The 23197-nt window shown below is 43.6% G+C and overlaps 1 long non-coding RNA gene across 1 annotated transcript; it reads right to left on the bottom strand.

Annotated features, from left to right (window-relative positions):
* Positions 1–4054: 4054 nt before the first annotated feature.
* LOC106014975 (uncharacterized) lies at positions 4055–9630 on the bottom strand. The gene is made up of 2 exons (XR_011804626.1): positions 8894–9630; positions 4055–7275 (listed from the first exon to the last, which is right to left on the bottom strand). It is a non-coding gene; the product is annotated as an uncharacterized lncRNA (long non-coding RNA).
* Between the last annotated feature and the right edge of the window lie 13567 nt (positions 9631–23197).

The following is a 23197-nucleotide window of genomic DNA, read 5'->3' as shown; positions in this document are numbered from 1 at the left end:
GGGACACCCCAGCCCTGGCTATGGCACCCACACTGCCTCAGCAGAAAGGTGAAAGGAAAAAAGGAACATATCAAGCAAGAGTTATGTGTCTCTGAAGGCATGTCAGTACCATTTGGGGTGGGTAAAAGAGTAGGTGGGTGGTAGGAAAGGAGCAAGTGCTAAAGTAAAAATTACTACCAACAAAGATAGCAACACAGATAGCGGAGTTTAACCACAGAATCCACAGTACATAGCTACCGAGCCTGCCCCAATTATAACCACAAAATATAGAATCTTTAACCACAGTAATCAGATGATATGACCAATATTCAACACAAGGATCTACAAAGAACTGCTCGAATACTGGAAAACAATTTCAGGAACACTCATTTTAGATGTTTGAAAACATCCGTTCAGAGCAGTGCCTCTTCACCACATGAACTGTGGAAGTGCTTTTTTCTCAAAAAAAAAAAAGTTGTAGCAGATAATTTTATGGTCTGTGATGCTGCAGAAGGGGAGCAAGCCCTGGAGCACAATTGCAACACTGCAGTATGAACAACGTGTTCCTTGCCACAGTGGTCACCCTGAATGGCTATCTTCCAGCCCTTTGTATTAGGGAATACATGTGCTTCAGATAGCCGGATGGTCAGAAATAAGGCCCCAGAGGTGTAGATCTGGCCTCAGATAATTCCCTTTCATTGTTTCAAGTCCCTGTTGGAGACTCCAACATGAGCAGGCCATGAATGATCCTCACTCATGTTTCAGGTTTAGGGACATGAATTCAACCCACTTCGTAACACCAAGGACCTTTACTCTCACTTCATCCTTGGCCAAATGCAGCTCAGCTGCATGCAGTTCTGCTCCCAGCTTCAGAGCAGACTGCTCCAGCCCCTCACCGCACTGGCTTTGTGCTGTATTTTCTGGCTACATAGGTCTGCGTGAACTGATGTTCCTCGGGAACACAAGGTCTGTTGTGCTCAGTGACAGTCAGTGTAAATATTTTAAATAGCAATGGGAAGCTTTTCATAGTCTTCAAAGCACTGATCTAAAATTCCAGCTGCAGATCTCATGTGGTTTATATTAGAACACGACGCTATTGCAAGTTGGAATATAAGGCTAGCTTTAGCAATAAAAGGACAGAGTTTCTACCTCTTTAGACTCGCTGTATCTTCTTACAGATCACTATTGTTCATAATGGATTTCTGGAACCCCCTGATAAAGAGATTTGGGTCTCTTGTAACCTTTGCTTAACCAAACAAGAACAGTTTCTGAAGTCAAAAGAGAATGTTATTCACTCTGTTCCTCAGAAAACAGAAATGTCTGGTATTGCTTTGGGTTTTCTTTTCTCTTCTATCTCATTGCATGATTCGTCCTCCTCTATCTCAGGGCAGAAGACAGGATACCTGGAAAAAGCTGACAAATAATTGTTGTCAAATAAACCCATCCACTAGAATTGAAACTTTACATCAAAGCTGAGGAACTGCAACTTCAGGATAACCTGGGAGGCATTTATGTGTTTGGTAGTATAGCGAGCAATTTGACCTAAATGCCTGTACCTATTCTAAACCCAACACAATTCATAAAACAAATCAATAATGTATGTTTCCCCTCTCTCCTAGTCCATTGCCTCAATTTCTGTGACCTGCTGCCAAAAGAGTTTTAAAAGGATGAAAGATGCTTTGTAAGTTAAGAACTATTAATGAGAACTGGAAATGGGATAGAGCAAAAATATGTCTTCAGATGCTTTGAAGAAAAGGTCATCATGGTGGGAGATCCAAATTAAAAACAAACCTTCCTCAGGGGCACAGGCAGCACTGATCTGAATGAGGCAGGTGAAGAAACATGCATCTAAAGATGCATCATATAACATAGGAATCTGTACTGTGGTAGCCAGTGCAAATGCGAGGAAAGTATGGGGTGCTGTAGCATCTTCTCCCTCCTTTCTCACAAAGGCACATGGGCCATTCATTCTCCAATAAATAGATGCCTATTCCTGAGGCTGAACAGCAAGGAGGCTATAAATTTGCAAATACAGTTTAAGCTCAGTGAGATTGACCCTCAGTGGGTTCAGGAATTTAGGGTCCCCTAAGCTCTAAATCATCTTCCAAAGTCCTCTTCCAAATGAGCATTTGCTTATGGATGAATTCTGAGTATTGTATCTGAGGAAATACATTTTGTCATTCAAAGATGATGTTTCTCCTCAGTGACTGTTAAATTCCAGGTATCTGGATGTGATTTCTCATACAAAGTCCTTTGGCCCTTTTACCTACCAAGAAATTTCCAGAACGAAGAGGTTACGAAATGCAACGAAACATTCCCAAGTTGCACTAAGGGAGGTTTAGATCGGATATTAGGAAGAATTTCATCATAGAGAGGGTGGTCAACCATAGAATAGGCTGCCCAGACAAGTCCCTGTACCTAGAGGTATTTAAGAGACATGTGGAGGTGGCACAAAGAGACATGGTTTAGTGATGGGACTCTGTAGGTCAGCCTGATGGTTGGACTTTGTGATCTTGAAGGTCTTTTCCAACCTAGATGATTCTATGAAAACATGTGCCTCAAGAGGAAGTTCTCCAGGCATGTTTTAGGGAGAAGCAAGTTTACCACAGAACAGAGCTGGCACCATTTGTCAGCTGTAGCCACATGGTGAGCAATCACCTCTGTGCTCAGGGCTCACTTCAGTCTGCACAGATCTTGAAGAAAACAGTAGGATGGTGCCCTCAACGTGACAGTAAACCTGCTCTTCATATCATCTGATATGAAACTATCATAGGCTAATGAATTTAGAAAAGAATGACACAACATTTTGTCTACAAACTAACTTATGTCCAAAACCAGTCCTTCTTTTGGTTGTTTTGGTCTCTCTCTAATGAGTTATTGAGAGAGAGACCATTTCAAGCATGAGGACTGTGTCAAAGAAAGGTGTGTGAAATCTTCTAGAAACACCTGTTAGGTCATATGCCCTGAAAGAATGCTGCCCCTTCATTTCATCAGGAATGTCCTCCAGACAGATCAGTGGGGAAAACTGGGTTACTACGAGCCTGTCTCTATAATGTGGGACATGACAACTTCTGAAGGTCACTGTGATGCTCTCACATACCAAATCCTCCATCCCTCAGGGAGGCTCTCTTTGCTTGGTTCCTGTTGGCTGTTCTGTGGCTGCTGATACCATCAGATGAGGAGATGCAGAGAAGATGCTCTGTGCCCATCATGGGGTTAACACAGCCCCACAGTACTAGCTGTAGTGACCCACAAGTTTCCTTCTAGCTCTATGTCCCCAAAAGGCCTCTGCTCCTAAACTCTTTGTCAGACTTTTCTTATTAGAAACAGAAAAAAATATATGTATAAGTAAGGTTCTCTATTCCTCATTTCAGCAAGTATTCAACGGTGGTGTTTTATCCAACACTTTACCCAGCTGTGATCATGAACTATGGTAAAAATCACCAAAAAATAAAAATAAAAATAGAAAACTCTCAGACCTTGCAGCCTGATTTCTTGGCCAACATACTCAAAATAAATTTGGAGTCAAATAAACACCACATAAGCACCCACACTTCCACTCGCTGCTCTTTATTTTCCTAAGGAAAGGGGAGAATCAGCTTCCAGAGCATTGCCAGGGCTTTGCTGAGTCATGTACAGCTGCGCAAGTGGATGTTAGATGAGTGCCAGACCCTGCCCCTGAAACTGGAGACCCTTCTGCACAGGTGCAGACGACTACATGGGGACACAAGCAGGCGCGAGTCAGCCCCAGAGGCCCTGCTCCCTGTCCCTGCCACCTCTGTCACTGGCCATAGCACATTCAAGGTGAGTGTTGCCTTCTGCAAGTCAAAAACCAAGGCTGTGGTTGCTTGTGTTTGCAGGTGGGACTGGGAGGAGATGAAAGTGAGGGTTGATACAGTCTTTGGCCTCTGCAAAGGTCAGCAAGCATCCAGGATGAGAATCTTGGAAGAACAAAAGTTCTTCCTGCCCCAGCACAATCACTGTGTTTCACTGTGTTTCAGATATAGTGGTGACCAGACTGAACTGTGTCTGCTTTTCCCCCAAAATAATTTAACTGTGTAGACAAATAGTTATATATACATAAAAGAAAATAAGTTGATTCCCCTTTTCTTTGTTAAAAAGCACTTATACTAACAGCAATGGCCTTTCAACTCAATATAACAGACAGCTGCTTATTGCTACTGCCCATTTCAGCATTCAAAAATTGGGACTTGGGGTGAAAAATACAGGACCATTCACTAAAGGACTTAAATTTCATATGCTTCAAAAAAAGTCTCTCTCCTTTTAACATTGGATCTGCTTTTGCTGTGTTGGCAAGACACAGTAGTGTCTGGAGACATCTGTTGCTGTTTATACTAGCAAGTAATTTGGTACAGTAGGAGTGTATCAGTAGATAGAGCATTTGGTGCTGAGTCACATATCCACAATGTGCAGTTGGGGGCTTTACTTTGAACTAAATTGGGTCTGGTTTTCAGGACCAAGCATCCCTATCATACATGTGGTTCAAAGCTGTCTATGGGACTCGTCCTGGGTTCAGCCTTTCCTGACCCAGCAGGGATTAGGGCACATTTGGCCCGCACCTGAGGCACGGCTTCCAGGTTAGCTTCCTCTGAAAAGAAACCAGTTTGCATGTGCTGAGACAGTCCTGTGAACCGAAACAATGTGCAATAAGCAGGGGTGACTGAGAAATTTGCTTAAATAATGCATGCTGCCCTGAACCAAAAAGCTAATGAGTATTCAGGCAGTGGAGATCAGGCCTGGTTATGCCCAGTGGATGCACAGTAGCTGCCCAGCAAGTTCACAGCATGAATAGATACAACAAAGAACAAGAGAAAATTAAGACCATTGCAAAGCAAGTGGCTTGCCTGAGATCATGAAGATCATGAATGTTTTTGGCCACTGCTTTACCCATGGGAGTTACCATCCTTCAAAGGTCAGGCCTGCTAGCAGCCTGTTGAGCAGGCCAGCTTTGGGAAGAAGGTGCAAATGGATGCCTTTCTGCACTGAGCTATTTAGGCTTATCTATACAATCAAAGTCAATCTTTAAGACTACACTTGATATTTCAGAAAACAAACAAACAAACAAAACAAAACAAATTTCTTTCAATAGTGTTGATGCTCTCATTGCAGTTCAGTACTTCCCTGCTAAAGCTAGGCAGAGAAGTGACACTCCTTTTCTTTGAGTGGAGTAAACCAAATAAATACAGGAATCTCTGACTTACTTGGAAGAGCTGGTGGTAAAAGCTACAGCTAGAAATGGGGAGCTGAGAAACAGGTTGGTGCAGTTCACTGGAGATTTTCCAGGGTTGCTAACAATTTGGTTGGTAATTCCACGGTAAAGTCCCAGTACAGCAGTGCTGTATTTACTTCCCTATTGAGGCACTGTCTGCACTCATTGCCCTGTTTTACCACCTGGTTCTTCAGATGGATTCCCCGTTGACCTAAAAGGAGAACTGAGTTGAAAAACCTGATGCAGTATGACTCTGTGACACACATTGTATTAAGAGGATGAACAACACTTCTCTAATGGTCTTTATATTCCCTTCAAGCAATTCTATCTCCCAGATTTACTCCAGTGAAGCTACTTAAACATTACCTCTCCAAACATGGTTCCTTCATCCTATGAAAACTCAAGACATTATGCATTCAAATGCACCAGTTGCTTTTCATGCCACTTTTTCATACCACTTCATGTGTGTATTTCTGCCTCTTCTCTGCAGTTACAGACATTGCACTGTGTTTGTTGCTTGTTGGGCTCTTGGTGCGGATGGAAATGTTGAAAACAAGGTCTTGAGGTTATTTCCTAAATCTCTTACTAGTTCAGAAGAAATCATTATCTTACTTATTCTCTTTCTGGTTTTAGGCTGTCCTTCACTAAGAGGGAAAAGTTGATGAATTTTGCTGGTGATTTTTTCCTCTTCACTTCTGTGGTGCCCCACACCTGGTGCCAAAGCACAAGATCACTTTCTCCATAGCCAGGTGCCTGACAGGAGGGGAAGTTCTGAGAATTTCTGCTTCCCTTCTCCTGTCCAGTGCCTTTCAGAGACATGCTTGATGCTCTTCCACAGCCACCTTCCATTTCTCACTTCAGCAACATCTTTCCAGTGAGGTCCCAGCTGCTGGTCTGTCTCAAGTCCTCACAGAAAAGCCCAGCTTCATTCATGCATACTAAAAAAAGCAAGGTTTGCACTATTTCTGTAAGTCAGTGTGGAAATCTGACCATGATAAAAGACTTTTCTCTCATCACTTTTCTCTCCTTTTAATTTTTATTTCATCATAGGTCTGTTCGGATGTTGTGGCCATCACTAGCATGGGCACTGACCACAAAATAATGAAGAGGCAAAAGTAATGCTGATATACTAAGCATCATGTGCTAAATCATGGTATTGTAGATAAAAAAAAAGAAGAAGAAAAAACAGGCTCAGAGTAACGTATTTATCTCTTCCTCCTCCACCTTGCACCTGTTCCCCCTGACTCTCCTTTCTTGGCTTGTAAAACCTAATGTTTTTCCCATAATGTGTGGGCAACTTCAGTCTGTCTCAGTTTCTGAGAGAAGGTGAAAAAAGGAGAAAGTGAGTGACTAAGAACCGCAGCGAGGGCAGATTTTCAGCGGGTGCGTGCCACTCATTTTGGTAGGGCTCGGAAGGGAACATGAGGCTGGGCCTCGGTGCTTCAGTTCCACATCTCTGCTCACTGACAGCCTCAAACCTCCTGCAGTGCAGAAAATGGAGCTGATGGAATGAAGGGATTCAGTGTTTTGGCCACCATCCATGCTCCCTGCACGGCAGCAGCCAGGAGGAAGCTGTCCGAGGCCTCAGGAGAAGATGTCCTGGGCAGGCAGGGCCGGCGGCCTGCCAGTTGGGTCAATATGCGTCTGTGCTGAAAGGCATGCTTGCTGCCACCTGTGGCTTCGTGGTCTCAGTTTGCAGTGGGATTTGTAAGAGGAGGTGTCCTTTTTCCATTGATGATGATAAGAGCAAGCAGGGGCAGCTGCTGCCTACTTGAAATAACAGCAGAGACACTGGTATCTTGGGATGTTCAAGTCAACACAAGTTGGCCTTGAGAGTTTTGAGCTCCAGCTTAAAGTATAAAATTATCTTTCAGATGCAGGAAGTGGATTGCCTGTGCCAGTAAGTGAGGTTCAGTGAAGGTGAGGTGACTCAGTCGAGCACATTGGAGCCTGCCAGGTCCCCGAAGAGATGGTTCCTTCTCTGCCTCCCTGCCCAGGCTGTCCAGGGCAGCCATGCCTCTTCCAACCTGATGCTGCTCGGTGCTACCTGAGGCAACAAAACAGCCCTGCAGCAAGGGGAAAGAGAAAGAAATAGGAACACAAAACTCACCAACTGCCCCACCCTCTGTGGCAGATTTTAGGACACCTTCTCCTGCCAGACCCCAGGACTTTATGGAGCCAGACCCCAGGACTTCCCTGCATCTCCCCATTGCCAGGGCACCTGTGGGAATTGGCTGTCCCGTGGGGCTGGTTGGAAGGTATCAACACCCAGGAGCACTGTCGGGTGCCACACAGATGCTCCCACCACTCTGGGGACATTTGGGCTCCAGCTGTATCACGCCAGCCCCACTGATTCACACTGGCTGGGGACCAGGTGCCAAAGGAGAAAACCTCCTGTTGCACCTCTCCCACTACTTTGAGTTTTTAAATTAGTTGTTCGTGGCAATTCTGATTAATTAGAGGAAGGGCAACAGTAACTTTTATAAGCTGCTTGCTTTGCAAGTTATGACGTAAGGTGATTGTAAATGAAAGAGATTAGAGGAAAAAAGTAATGGTCTGTGTAATCACTTTCACTGTTGGCCTTGAATAATTAGTCAGGTTCCCGTATTTTTTTCATGTGAAAATCTCACATGTCAGAAAAGAAAGAGTGAAATAGTTGTAAAAAACAGAAAATATGATGATAAAATCCTAGACTGGCAAGAAGAGATGAGGATGCCTTTAATGCCTAGTGGAGCACTTAGGTGAAGACATAAGAGGTATGTAAAACAGAGGCAGTAACTGAGATGAACCCTTTTTCACATCTCTCTTATATACTGATGCCTAATGGGAGAGAAGATGTGTTGCTCTTAGACAATCTTCTCTAGCACTGATTAGGCTGACCTGGAAAACATTTTGGATATCACACATCAGCTTATGTCCCTGAAGGGACCTGTCACTGTTATAAGTAGAGTTTGACTTGGGTGTAAAATGAAAAAGCTTCTGTGCTGGCAGTAGATAAACAGACATTTACAGCATAGCTCTGTAAAAAAACTCAGAAACATTGAGGTGTGGGGAATGTCTGAAATGCGAGCAACCAGAGGTGGGCACCCTGACAGCTCACTTGTGTGCCTGCCTGAAGCTAGCCTACCACAGCAAGCAAGTACAAAAGGGTATCTTGGGCTGAGTTTCCCTCCTCATGCTTTTAACTCAAGCACACAGGTGTATGTCTTTTTCTCTCCACTGAGAGCAAGAAGCGAGATCTCAGCAAACCATAAGGGACACAAGGATACCAGCCTGTGCAATGTAATCCAGCTCAGCAAGTATCTGCTTGGGTAACAAATGAAAAAACCCTGCTGACTCTTGGGGGAACTGGGGTGCCAGCACTGATTTTACCCCTGCAAACAAGAAACTCGAAATCAGGGGCAGTAAAGGTTGGTGGTAATCCTTTTCCCAGGCTCTGGTATTGTGCAAGGAGGCTCCTCAAATTTGCCTGGGTTAGCCTCTCTGTGACATGTTCCTGCACAGGTCAAAGCCCTTTTGAGTCAACGGGAAGTCTTTGTTATGCCTCTGGTGCAGGCGTCGATCTCGCTGGCCCACATCCCTCACACTTCCATTAAACTCTTTCCTGGGATTTTAGGATTACCAAACACTCTTTCAACAGAACAAGGATTTTCAACATATCCTGCCCAGAGGACTCAAGTTTACCTTCCCATGGGGACTTCTTTTCTCATACTGGGAGAAGCAGCAATCCATTATGTCTGAGTTGGGAAACATCATTTAGCCGTTGCTGCAGCCTGTCAGAGAATGAATGACATGCAGTCACTCCAAGAACCATTCTTACAGCTTTCAGCTGATGCTCAAATGCTGGGCATCAATTTGTCCCCTGCTCAATTTTCCCCCCTTGGGTTCAGTATTCTGTTTCTGGTCTTGTTTTCAAGATTTTCAGATCTCCATGTATATTTGTGGGAAACGGGAGATTAACATCAAACTAAGACTGAAGAATAAAACAATCTGTGTTGTGAATATTTTGGTAATATTTAAATTTCAGGAGGGGGTGGGGGGGTGGAGACAGCAGGTTTTCCAGGTGGTTTGCTATAGGTGCCAACACTATGACAGTAAAAACTGTTTGCTCTTTTAAATACATTTATCTTCTCAAGTGTTTAAATCTTGAACTTAACTTACCTAAACTTTTTCTTTTTCTTTTTCTTTTTCTTTTTCCTTTTCTTTTTCTTTTTCTTTTTCTTTTTCTTTTTCTTTTTCTTTTTCTTTTTCTTTTTCTTTTTCTTTTTCTTTTTCTTTTTCTTTTTCTTTTTCTTTTTCTTTTTCTTATTCTTTCTTTTTCTTTTTCTTTTTCTTTTTTTTTTTTCTTTTTTTCTTTTTCTTTTTTTTCTTTTTCTTTTTCTTTTTTTTTCTTTTTCTTTTTCTTTTTCTTTTTCTTTTTCTTTTTCTTTTTCTTTTTCTTTTTCTTTTTCTTTTTCTTTTTCTTTTTCTTTTTCTTTTTCTTTTTCTTTTTCTTTTTTTTTTCTTTTTCTTTTTTTCTTTTTCTTTTTCTTTTTTTCTTTTCCTTTTTCTTTTCCTTTTTCTTTTTTTCTTTTTCTTTTCCTTCCTTCCTTCCTTCCTTCCCTCCTTCCACCCTTCCACCCTTCCTTCCACCCTTCCTTCCACCCTTCCTTCCTTTCTCCCTTCTTCAAATTCCTTAATGTTAGAGCTTCTCTGAAGGTTTTGTCAGCTTTCCAGCCATAGAATAAAATGTCTGTTTTGTTTAGGACTGCTCTGAACTCAGAAAGCCAATTGTTCCATTTGTTTCCACTACTTTGAAGGAAAACGTTATTAATCTTTATGTTAGTATTTATATGGAGCCCTTGCTTTATTAGCAAATATTTTCTAAGTTTTTGGTGACGTCTGGCTTATATATTGAGAGATGAGGAGATTATTTATATTAATATGCCAAGTATTGGTTAGAAGCAAAATTAAGAGCTTCATTTTTTATTTTAGAATTTAGTAGTCATCAAAAATTTGATTTTCTATGTAATGCCATGAAGAATTCATTACAGCACCATTTGTATGAATGGAGGGATTATCCAATTACTACTGGTCTATTAATGATGCTAAATGAAAACTGCCTTTTAAACTTGTATTTATCTTGTAGTAGATACATTGATTTAAAAAAGACAAAACCCTTTCCTTTTCATTCTTCCCTTCCCTCATATCCCCAAATAATCATTAAAACACTTTGTGGTTTAACATGCCTATAAATTGTGCCACTATATGCAGAATAAGTAACTGATGTGCTTTTAGCACGACTAGATGTTGCTGGTCTTTCACTTTCAGAAAGAGCTGGTGCTACACTTGCCTTGTCCCAGGGCAGTGCTTATGGCGTGGATCTCTTTGTCCTTATTTTATGAGGTGCACCTCTGCCCCAGCTAGGCTTGGAAGACCTTGTTCCCGTGCCAGCCCTAATGTGAAAATACTCACATTGGTATCTTCCTCGGCTTGTACATGCCTCCCTCAGGTTGGGCATAACACTCTTATCTTTTCTCCTGTGCCAAATCTCAAACCACAAACAGTTCTGATTCCAACTCAGAGAGGGAGGCAGTGTGCTGTGGCCAGGGCCGTGGTAGTGTTTTGGACCCTGGTCTCTAGGGAAGGGGACTCTGCTCCAGGCAGAAACCTTCTGTTGTGTTCAATAGGCTGTAATACACTGTCAGAAGTGGAAAATCTCTATTTTGCCAAAAGCAATGGCCCTGCCTAGGAAAGGAAGGTAGACAAAAAGAGAACAAAAATCTGCTGTGTTCTGCTATTTTTTTCTGAGTCTGCATATGATTTAAAAACATTTTTAACTCGAGGGTGGGGGTGTTCTTTATCTTTGTCCTATGGAGCATATTTGCTCCATTTTCTCCCTCCTTCACAGAGCATCCCAGGCAGGCTGCAAGCATGCAGTTGTGTGCTGTGGCTGCCTGGATGAAGCACATGTACACACGTGTGTGCAAGCAGAAAGTGGTGGGAGAGCTGGTGATATTGTACTGCAGAGGAGAGGATCCAGGAGGGAGACACAGCAGCTCTTCCCCATTAACTCAGGGCACGCAACAGTCCCCGACAAGACCAGAGCATCCCAGAGCCCTTGTGCAGGCAGCCCTGCTCTCCTTACTGCAGGTCAGCCTTCCAGCTCCTGCCCTGCAATCTGCGTTGGTGATTTCACCCTGCTGGGAGCTGCCCAGCTGCAAGGAGGCCAGCTACAATGCTTACCCCCTTACCTCATCCTCCCTACACCCCAGCCCCGAGTCAACGGGTGGCAGGGGAGCCCTGGCAGCTCGGCCTTTTATTCCGGAGGAGAAGCAATCCCCCTTGGCAGCCACGGCAGCAGCCCCTCACGGGACCAATTACTCTGACTCGCGCTGCGCCAGCGGCGGCGGGCGGCTGCCAGCTCCCCCGGGAGATGCTCCACCGGGCTTCGCTAGCAGGAGCCAGCCCGATCCTCCAGACACGCGTGGTTCCTCATGTCAGAACTGCTGCTAATGACACAGCTAACTACCCGGGGATGACTGAGGGGCTCTTAATTAGGTAAACAGTGCTCGGCGAAACAGCTAGCGCCCGGTTCTGTGTGTACTGGTTCGTGTCAGGCTGCTGGGAGGTGAAGCCTCCGCCTGCGGATGGAGAGTCTGCTTGAAGGTCTAATTTAGGTGGTAAAGCTGTAACTCAGCTGGGAATTCCCTTTCATGCGGAGTTTAGAATAAGTGCTAGAAACAGCGCAACAGCTTGCAGAGACACCCTAGAAGTATTTGAAGTATTTCATTGCATGCAGAGAATAGATGACTTCCTTAACCGGAGCAGCAGCACAGAGACTGCTGTCTAATTTTAAGTGGATCAACCAGGAAAACCCTAGAGACAACACCCAGGGGGGAACAACAAAGTGTTTTGCTCCTTTGGTGTGATAATGGACCTGATGCAGTGCAATGCAAAGATCCCACAGCCCAAACAACCAGGAGCTTCAGGGATGTCACAAGGTCTGGAAAAATGAAGACCACCATCTTCATGTATTTCTTTTACCGCTGTAGTCTGTTATTGCTTAGGCCTGCATGTTGAGAGAAACCCCACAGTGTTTAGCTGGTACTGGCTGGGTGAAGTTTAGGCTGAGATTTTAAAAGCAGCCTCAGGGAGTTGAAGTTCAGGTCAACAGGTTTTGGGCCTCTAGCTCCCAAAGGCTTTCATTTGGATGAAGGTTTAGGTCCTGCTTTTATTTAGGTATTTCCAGGGCCTATCGCTACAGCTTCTGCATGTGGACCCCCGCAAATGCCTTCATTGGACACCCCTCTGCTCAGCACCGTGAAACAGCAAGCAGGGCAGGGGTGATGGAGCACAGTCACTGGTAAAGCAACACCTCCAGCAGATACGATAGCTTGCTGATGTACTGCAAAGTGCTCTACCGTGTAGTGCTAATTAATATAGAACGTCAGGAGAGCTCTAATCATGTGTCAAGGGTCAACAAACTGTATTTCTGTAATGGGTAAATGTGGGTACTGAGAAATTCAAAATCTTTTTTTCTGAAGCACTTTTTGCCAGCAAGTTTTACCATCTCTTGTCTACTCAAGTTTTATTTTCATTAAGCATGTAAAGAGATTACTGGATAATTCAGCTAAGCTATCTGTGCTGAACAGAGCAATTTGCACCAGGCAGCTCTGAAAATGCATCTGTCACCTTCAGCAGGCACAGACGCAGTTTCAGAAAACACTGGAGGTGCCTCAGTCAAACCCCAGGATACTTTACTATTTGTTCTGCATAACTGCACAAAATTCATATTTGGTGGAGAGACAGGAGCAGCGCTACCACTTAGATACCAATGATCTTGATGCAAATCTGAAGGTTTCCCTTAGGGAAGCAGGGCCATAGGAACTTCACAAAGCTGCATAAGAACAGCAGTGGTTGTTTTTTTCTGCACTATCCTGTATCTAACAACAGCAGCACCAAAAAACTTGTAGGCAGTTCACCAAGTCCCGTAGTCATTATTTATAGCATTATCTACATATATGGGAACTTCCTTCCCATCCATGCCAATTAGTCACTGGTGCATGCTCTGAAGGATAAAGGAAGGCGTTCCCCTCCCAATCTACACATACTGTTTTAGATTAATTAACTCAGTGTAAGAGGTCAATATTTTTCAAGATGAGACCTGAAAAGTTTTGTAACATCTCACGACCATGATACCTGGTGCCTCTGTTTAATGGAGGAATGGAAATGATTGATTATATGTTAGTTTTGATTTGCTGTGTTTGATGACTGGCTCTTGGAGATAGACATTAATTACCTAACAGGGGATAGAGAAGTACCTCACCTACTGTGCCACTCATTCTTAAATATATCTGCTCTTTGTGTTGTTAACAAATGCTAACAGAGCATCATCTTCTATATCTGGAAGGAGCAGCGTTAGGGCAGGTATCTCACCACTGAATTTTCTGAGAAGACGGATTCAAGAAAACATGGTAGAAAAACCTTCTCTTCAGGTCGTTATTAACCTGAATTCATTAAATGACTTCCCAGTAAACAGTCAGGCCCACGGTTTTGTTTTTGGACTTCAGCTTTTTATCACATGCAAAGACATTTTTAATTTTGGGTGTGCTTTTGGAACATTTTTGCTTGTTTTCCATTTGCATGCTCACTTCACCCCCTTATTTCAATTCCTCTCAATTCTGTCTTTAGAACTTACCTGTGTTTGGTTATGCTGTTTCTTTCAGCTGCACTGGATTCAGATTTCCATTTTCTGCTGCATACCAGCACAGTTTGCATAACCTCTTGAACTCTGCCATTTAATCCCATGCGTTTTTTTTTTTTTTTTTTTTTTTTTTGTCCATTGCTTCCTTTCTAATTTAGCCATATATACCTTCTGTAGCTCCTCTTATGGGTGTTGCAGGGCGTGCACTCGGTCTCCCTGCTGAGTCTGAAGATTCTGATTTCCCTGTTTTTGACATTAGGGTCTTTCTCAACAGCTTCCTCCATTTTCAGAAATCCCCCTCTCTGAAGTTCACTGCTACCAATGTAGTTTGGGGGTCTGGTTCTTCCCTTACTGAGGTAGAATTGAACTATACTGTGGTTACTGTTGTTTTTGACTTAACTGGAACTGCTTATCAAGTCAGAACCAGTTGTGCCATAGAAACAGCTTTTCTATTCAGCAGCTTTTTTTGATACAGAGAATTTCCCCTAATATTAGCCCAGCGTGTACGTGGGCAGCTAAAATCACCACATACTCTGTTCTGGTTGACTCAGCTGCCCAGTCTTCCTCAACAAGGCAAGTTCCCTAGTCCGCACCATTAGTAGGGTAAAGCAGCATTCATTTTTCAGGCCTGCCATGCTTTTTAATAATATATTTGAACAAAATAAAAATGAAAATGAAAAAAAAATTATCTTGTTACTCCATCTAAAGCTGGCCTGGTTGGAAATTTTCTGAAGTGACACTTTCTTGGCAAAAACCAGAAATGAAATGAATGTAGTGACCAAAATGAAAAGAATGCAATGACATTTCATAATTGAAGGCATCCGGTTCAGAGGGAACAATAGGTTTCTTTTCTTTCTTGCTGTTTTCTCACACTGTCAGCTCTTCGAGATGCAGAAAGACAAGGAGGGTGAAAGTGTCCCCCTCATTCAAAAAGGTGAAAATCCTCTAATGAAAGAGTTCAACTTAATTCAGAGTGGGTTGTTGTTAACTAGGCCTGTCCTCCTTCCTCTCCCATAGCAGAGCAAAGCTGAGATGCCTGTGCTGTGCATGGAAAGCTCTTTGCCATAGGGCAAGCTTGCCTTTCATACCCTAAATGGCTCACAGGGGACTTCAGCATCAGTCCTGGGCTCACTGGTATCCCCAGCACTGCCCAGGACACCTCAGCAGAGGTATCAGTTCATCACGCAGAAAACAGCTCAACTGTAAACCAGTTGTTGACGTGTGCAGACTGATCAACAGCTACTCAGTACAGGCACAAGTAATCAGAAAGACTCAGTGTACATGTCTGCAGGCTACACCAGATCTAGTTTCCTGCAGCTCCTCTGCTCTGGTCTCTCATGGGAGGAACCTCACAGCTTCATTAGCGATGGTCTGATGAGTGCATGTAACACCCAGTAAGTGCTGGCAAGCTGGTCACCTAAATGCTGGCTGAGCAAAATCCTTCGGCACATGCCTCCTGGTGGATCAAGTTCAGTGCTGGGCTGAGGAGTGACCAGGACATCACTTTCATCCTCACAGCCCTGCTGCAGCAGTTTCTGTCTGGTCTTCAGCTGCTAGCAGAGCCTGCTGCCTTGGCTGTCAGTAAGTTTCAACAAATATTTCAATGTCAACGGTCAACTTTTTGTATCACGGCTGCATCTACATAGGCTGGAATCACTTAAACCATGACAGTTTGAGGGTTTTTCCTCATTATTTTGGAAGATTAGATTTATTTTTTTTTTTTTTTCTCCTTTACATGCACCAAAGCCATTGACTGTACTATGGCTCTGAAACCAAAACCGCAATTACAATGTTTATTTTTAGGACCCTGGCTTGTGTCACCAATTTAGAGAAGATGTGGTTAAGCTAACAGTCACTCACTTCTATTGCTTGCAATTTTGTATTTCACATTTGTATAAAGCCTATTACCAGAACAACAGAATATTTCTGTTCCAGGACCATAGATAATTGATAATTTGAGAGGAAGTGAATGCAACTTCTACATTTCAGTTTGTCAGTTTTTTTCTCACTCAGTTGATGAACTAAATGTAAGTAGATTCTTCCTTAAAAAAATCAAAATAGGTAAAAGGGGATTTTTAAGATATCACTGCAAGCATTAGCCTCTTGTCTTGGCAGACACCAAGAAACAAATGTCCGGAGAAAGGGTGGCTAACCTTAACCATAATGCTTGACCATAAGCAGGACTGGCCTGACAGCTAAGCTTGTCATTGCAGCTGTGCATAAAAGATTTTAGCTGCAAAGCAGCACCAGGTCTTGTGCGTGCTTTCTAGAATCATGCTGCTGCCTCAGAAGTTGGTCTGCAGACTCTTCCAGCTCTTTGTTGCTTAGCCACTTAGAAAATTTTGCCTGTGGTCAGGTTTGATGGCTCTGCTCAGTGCTCAGCCATTTGTGAGAAGTGAGCACAGCACCGAGCCACTCTGATCTGGCAGCACTCTACACTCATTTGCTGAGGAGCAAATGACTAACACATAAGACTGAAAAATCCAGTCTTCTATGAAAGGATGCAGTTGAAAAAGCATTGCCACTTATAATGCAAAGCATTTTGGAGCATGCACAGATTTTAACATGGTGCTTCTGCATCATTGGAAAAGCCTTTTTCACAAGAGCTTTAGCTTGAGAAGAAAGTGGCACCTCCTGTCACTTACCAGCCATAGTAGAATATGTCTTGGTCTTAAAAAGCACCTCCCAGTTCGGACAGGCAGTGTGGGGTGAAGAAAGACACACTGCACAAATGGCATCCTCAGGTCTGTGCTCTGCTGAGCTCGAGGACGGTCACAGGCAAGCTTTCCAACACCACTCTGAGCACATTTTTGTAGGAACCTAGTTCATGCCCAGGCATCACCACAACTGACACCAGTAATTCATCCAGTGTACCTCACTACCTCAGGCTGTCAGCTCAGGCATGGCAAGGGCCCCATGCTCATCCCTGCAGCTGCTCTTACCCTGTGCAAACACCAGACCCTGAAGCTCTGATCCGTGACCCGATGCTTTGCGAGTGGTGACAGCCGTTCAGTAACAGCCAATATATACCAAAGGACTGAGTCAGTTGTCGACGCACCGAGTGAATGGGAAATGGTAAAAGGGTGGTTTTGTGGCATTTGAGAAGGGGGAAAATAAGCGACATGGTATAGATGGGTGTGCAAGTGGCTGAAAACATACTGCTTGGTGGCACACAGAGAGTCTCTGCTGAGACCTTGAGGACTGAGAATGCAAATGAAGAGGGTTGAGGTGAACCAGCATAGACTGTGCAATACCCAGGACCCAGAGAGTCACTTTAGCTAACAGAAGACAACAATTAACAAGGCCTTTGCTGGAAGGGAATAAGTCAGGAAGGAAACAGTTCTCATTAGTACTAGATAGCAGGCAAGAAAAATGTAATAAAAACCAAATGAGGGATAAAAAACTGGAAAAGAATTAAGTTTCTTGGGCAGACCCTAGAAACAATCCAGAGAAATTCATCTGCTGTTTGGAAAAAGAGATCAAGGATTAGGTAATTTATAAGGCTGGTGAATCATTTGTAGTGAATAATTTATTTCATGAACGTGGCCTCGTTTTCTGCTCAGAAAACGTCTGCTAGCAGGTTATGAATTAATTGACATGCATTTGCCGACAGTTTATGAACAATGTTTGGTGTAGTTTGTTCATATGCACTCTTTGAAAGAAGCAATCTTTAATCTGCTCTGGCTCTGGTTAGTGAAGCAGGTGACTTATTTCTGGTTTTCTCCTTTCTTGCCTGATGAGCACTGCTGTTAATTCTGCATGCGAGACAGAGCCTGGCCTCTAGCGTGGCCCCTTTGGGTACTGGGGGTTCCCCAGTTTGAGAGATTGCTGCTGGCAGGCTTGCCCTTTGTACAGATGGCAGATCTTACTGTCAGAAGGCGCTCACTCGATGGCACTGCTTAATCAGAGGCTGGGAAGTGCGTGCAGGTGCTAAATCCACTTCCCAGCGAGAGGCTGCAAGATCTGCCGGGGTTCCCCGAAGGGGCACGGGGCTGGAGGCACGTGCGTGGATGGGGATGAGCTGGCGGGGCTGCCCCCTCGCTCAGGGTCTGCTGGGACTCTCAGGTGCCAGCTCCTGCAGCCAAAGGGAAAAAAATAACATAGGCATAGGTTTCTAATCACACAGCTGTGCTCTCACACAGCCTGAGGAGAAAATCCAAAGCCACAGCATTGCTTATGGCTCCCTTCTCGCTATCTCTGCAATGAAGGTTAGCCAAAACATAGGTCTGCAAGGGAAAAGCAGACACTTGAAAAGGGGGTGTGGAGTCCACAGTGCATTTCAGCATAGGCTGAAAGTTTAACTGTTTGATGCCAACAGGGGTATGTACTCCCTACTGGGACCTACTAAATGCTTTGTGAGGATTCAGGTCCTCACAGAGGATTATTTTGTGTGTGTGTGTGTGTGTGTGTAGAACTGCTTTACAGGAGGGCAGCACCCTCTAAGAAAAGGCCAGGGAAGAAATTTACAGGTTTATCCTGTTTATTACTCAAGGAAAAAATATTTTATTTCTGCTTCATATGGATTTTTTTGGTGAGAGGAGCTCTGCTTGGAAAGAATGGCAGGGTCCTGGCTTGTGATGAGGCTCTCTGCGGCTTCACTGCGGAAGCAGTGGGAGTGCTTAGGCACATCATTAGGTCACATTCTGATTGCAAAAATAATAATAATAATAAAAAAAAAAATCTGCTGTTCTCATTTAGTTACAGAGATTGTAGAGGCTGCCGCTAGCTGAAGCAGGTTGAAAGAGCTAGGCACCCTCATTGGTTTTAAGTTGACTGCGCCTCTTTCAGATGTCTCAGTTAGAAATTGAATCTAAAGTCATATCCTGAAATATTTAATTCTAAATGCATGCCACTATTTCTGCTTCACTGCAGTACTTGTCCAATTAAATCTAACTTAAAAAGAAGAAGAAGAAAAAAAGCTCCACATATATTATATTAAATGACTTTCTTGTCATATTTTGGAATTAACAAAAAGCGAGAAGCCTATTTAACAACTTGCAATGTATACGATTTTAACAGCCAAACTTAGAATAGCTGTTCTTTCATCTATAAATTAAATGTATAACAAAGCCATAATTAAAGACCTCACTAGCAAAACTTTTCAATAGTGTGTTCTTTGCAATGGACTTTGAAGCACCTTCAATTGGAGCAATGGGAATTCTTCTGGACAATGCTACAAGCTGCAGATACAGCTTAGTTAATTACAAGCAGAGCTTTCAGTATTTATTCCTCCTGCCAAAATCCTTATGCATTGCAACAGCGAACTGTTTTTCCCTTGTGCTTGCTTACTAATGCTGCTAGAATGTGAATATAAAACAATACCTGTCTGTCTGTCTTGATCCTAGACACGATTATTAAGCTTTCATGCTAATTTCCCTGTCTATCGAGTTAAGATTGGATTAAGGAGGCAGAATTTCTATATGCAGTTAGGGTTCCCTAAATATTTCAGTGCAGCACTCAGCAACTGAAGGTACAAGGTGGCTATTGTTTAAGTCAGGGGGATCTCCAGCAGAGCCTCTTCTCACTTTCTCAGAGCCAGCGCTGATGGCCACAGCAATGGGAATTGCTCTCAGTGTACCTGAGCACAGAAGGGAGCCTAGGAACAGCTTCTGCTCTGTAAGACTGGTGATTATTCTCTGCACATTGCACACATAAATTATGGGGTCTGACCGTGGAGAGGTCCAAGGATCCAAAGCAGTGTGAAGGCACCACATATTGGTATGTGGGAAGATCCCAGATTCCTTCACACAGTACTTGAGTAATCTGTTGTTCAGCTATGTCCTGTATCTTGAAAGCCTGCAATAAAATCCAGAGAGTTGTTTAAAATGACAGACACACAGTGCTGGAGTGTGCTCTGAAGCAGTCCCCTTTCCAGCCAGTCCACACGAAGCGTTTCAACCTCTGGTCACCCTCCTCATGGATTTTTATGTTCTTACAGGAAGGCTGGTCCACAGCATTCAGCCTCCTAGGGCTGGAGATCTGTGGTTTCCAGGCAGTAGCACACAGCAAACACTGGCTTCCTTCAGCAGCACTTCCACAAGTCCATGCTCCTATGCCTTTCGCCCTATTTCCCTCTCAGTCTCTTCTCCCCAGAAGCTGCATTATTATTATTTCTCTGTTATTTACTTGTGTGTTTGCTCCCTTTAAAAATTGCCAGCTTCAGACAGACAGACAGTCCCAGCTAAGCCAGGAACATGCTTCCAGTATACAGTTATCTGGCTAGGGAATCGCATGAGATATCTGGGTGGTGATCAGAGGGGGGAATAAACTGAGCACTGGTATTTTGGCTATGACACCAAACATATTCGGTATCTCAGCTTAGCTTTGAGCTTGATCAGCTGTGCACTCACAGGGGTGTTGACAGGACTAAGGCACGATCCAACATGTTGAGCAGCTACACTGAAAGGCAAAGGATGCAAACAGATAATTCACCAGCATCTAACCAGTTAGTGGTGAACTCATAGAAGTTTGGGTTATTACAGTTTCTAGGTATAAAATCCTTTCTGCATCTGTACCACCTCCCTTGGACATGTGTAGCCTGCTTGCTGTAAGCTCCCCCCCAAATGCCTGCTTCCGCTTGCAGAAGACGGTGCAGCCCTTTCCCCTCCACATGTTCCAGAAACATGAGATTCCACCAAAATGTCCTTGTTCTCCTGCTTCAGAAACACCAGGGAAAAGGAGAGGGCAGCACCAGCCACACATCTTTTCCTACCATCCCTCAGCATCCAAGACAGCTGCCCCTATGGCTCCCACTGTGACTCCTTCTCAGTGGGACCACTGACCCTGCCTGATGCACGTCCAGCACATACCACCACTGCAAGCCACACCAGCGCCAGGAGGTGTTCATGCAGAGCAGGCTGTGGCATAGTTCAGTGAATGTGATGGCAAAAGCCTGCATGGACTGCCTGGGTCCTCAGTCAGATCTGACCCTGCAGATACAGAAGGAATTCACATTAGTGTCCCAGTTCTTCCCAGTCTGGATGCAGTCTGTCCGATTATGCCTGAGACTCCTACACGATTTCACACTCTCTTCCATTTTCTCCATTTTAACTAAATTCCCTCTAGAGCACACTATCAAGTGCCTTCCGGAAGTCCAGACAAATGAGATCGACTGCATTTCTTTAGTCTGGAAAACCAGTCACTGTCATGGGAAGAAGTTATTAATCTGGAGTGATTTAACTTTGGTAAATTCCTATTGACCTTTTCATTTCATTTTCCATTTACTCCTATCTTTAGCTCACCGATAACACATAAAGCTTCAGTTCAGATGCTGAGATCAGATTAACAGACCTGTGGTTACCTGGACTGCTTTTTTGCCTTTCTCAAATAGAGGAACTTCACTTGCTGTTCCTCAATCACATGGCCCCCGCCAAGCACGGAGTAGTTGATGGATCTGTTCTGCAGAACTGCAATTTTACAGGCAAATTCTTTCAGAGGCGAAGATGGAGAGTGCCTGGTTCCCCCAGTTTGAAGGCCATTAATTCTTTGAGCTCTGATTTCACCCCAGATGTGACCATCCCAATACCACTTTCCTTCCACTCCCGTTAGTCACCATGTTTTTGGCACCATAGTTTGCATCCTCACTGAAAGCTGAGGTAAAGACAGACCGCTTACTGTAGCTGCAATCTCTCAGTCAATAGCTTCCTCACTTCTTCTTTTTTTGTTCTCTTTTTATTTATATAACTGAAGAACGTTAAGTTACTGTTTTTATTTCCTTTGCAAGATCTAAAACGGCTTGATTTTTGATAATTTTCTTTCTATGTATATACTTCTGACCTCTAAGATGTACTTTCCCTTGCTGCTGGGTCCCACTTTTCACTTCACATGGACTCTCTAGTCATTCCTTATTTTCTGTACTTGAGCTGGTTATTTGTAGTAGGAGTATTGCCTTTTTCTGCACTGTTGCCTTGTCTCTTTTGCTTGCACCCATGGCTTATGTACATTAAGCACATCAGACTGCGTGTTGGAGTATGAACTGCTGCATCCAGATGGCTTCAATCATTAGGTCCCTAACTTTGTCAAATTTTTCCTTTTTTATATCAAGAATCTTATTAAGAGAACTGAATTAATTCCTAATCATCTGACTAAAGGTAATTTTCTACAATCAGATCTTCCAAAATGTCATCAGTATTGATGAAATCAAGTCAACAATCACTTGTAAAGAAATCTGTCGACAATCATACCAAAGGATATATGGATCGTGCTGTGATTAGCCTAGGCCTGAGAAGCTGAGCTTTCCCACAAGAACAATTTCTCTCATTATTTGCTTCTAAGAACTCTGCAGAGATCTCAGTCCATATCAGCAGTGGTGCTTAGAACTCTCCCTGTTTTTTTTTTTTCCCTCAGCTGGTCAATCAGGACTGACTCCCTTCCCGCCCAGCCTTCATCCATCTTTTCTGTTTACATTCAAAACTCTCTGGGACTGACTCTGCTGCCTTGTACAGAGTGCAGTCTTGATTTTGTTTGGTCCCCGGACACTGCCATAATTATTAGTCATGTTTATATAACGATCCTGTATCATCAGGTTGTTATGACACATTTTATTAATGTGTTGGAATCTCTTTGATGCTGGGTAGAGCTGTGAAGCAGAATTATACATCCCCAGTAATGTTTGTAGCAGCGGGGTAAGGCACGCGGGGCTCATATCCCAGTGTTGTCTATATTCCTTGTGGAACATGAGACAGTTGTTATTCTAACCATCACATACCTCATCCTTTTCATTTAAACCAGCATCAGCACAATGGCTACTGCTAGTCCAAAGTGTTAACAGCTGTGTTAAGTGGCAGCCAACCAATTTCCTGTAACTTGTGGTGAGGTAGCCAGATGCAGAGAATATCTATATAAAGACATCTTTTTTTTTTTTTTTTTTTTTTTTTTTTTTTTTTTTGTGGAGAGGAAATCAAAAAAAGCCCCTTTTACATTTGAATTCAGTTTCCACATCTAGGCCAAGAATAGTGTGAGGACTAAGAGCAAATGCCACACCATACTGACATCCCAGTGTGGGGTCAAAAGGCACTACAGGGAAACGGGATGCAGTTTATTCAAGGTCAGATCATATTTTTGCATCCCCCTCAGCCGCCTGCAGAAGACCAGCTTCTCCTCTTTTACTGAGCATAACCAGCCTTGTTGCAAAATAGGTGTTTACTGTCATACACATGTGCCTCCTGGCTTGAACACCACGGTCTCTCTCTGTGGTCTGCACGAGCCCTCCCCTCCCTCCCTGCGGGACGCCGCACGGCGCTGCAGACGCCCTTCAGAAGGCCGTATCTCTCAGGCAGGGGAAACCTGTGCGGTGGGACAGA

This window comes from Anas platyrhynchos, chromosome 1 (genome assembly GCF_047663525.1).
Source record: "Anas platyrhynchos isolate ZD024472 breed Pekin duck chromosome 1, IASCAAS_PekinDuck_T2T, whole genome shotgun sequence".
Lineage (NCBI taxonomy): Eukaryota > Metazoa > Chordata > Aves > Anseriformes > Anatidae > Anas > Anas platyrhynchos.
Note: the sequence above shows the minus strand (reverse complement) of the source record. Positions and strands in the feature narration are given on the sequence as shown.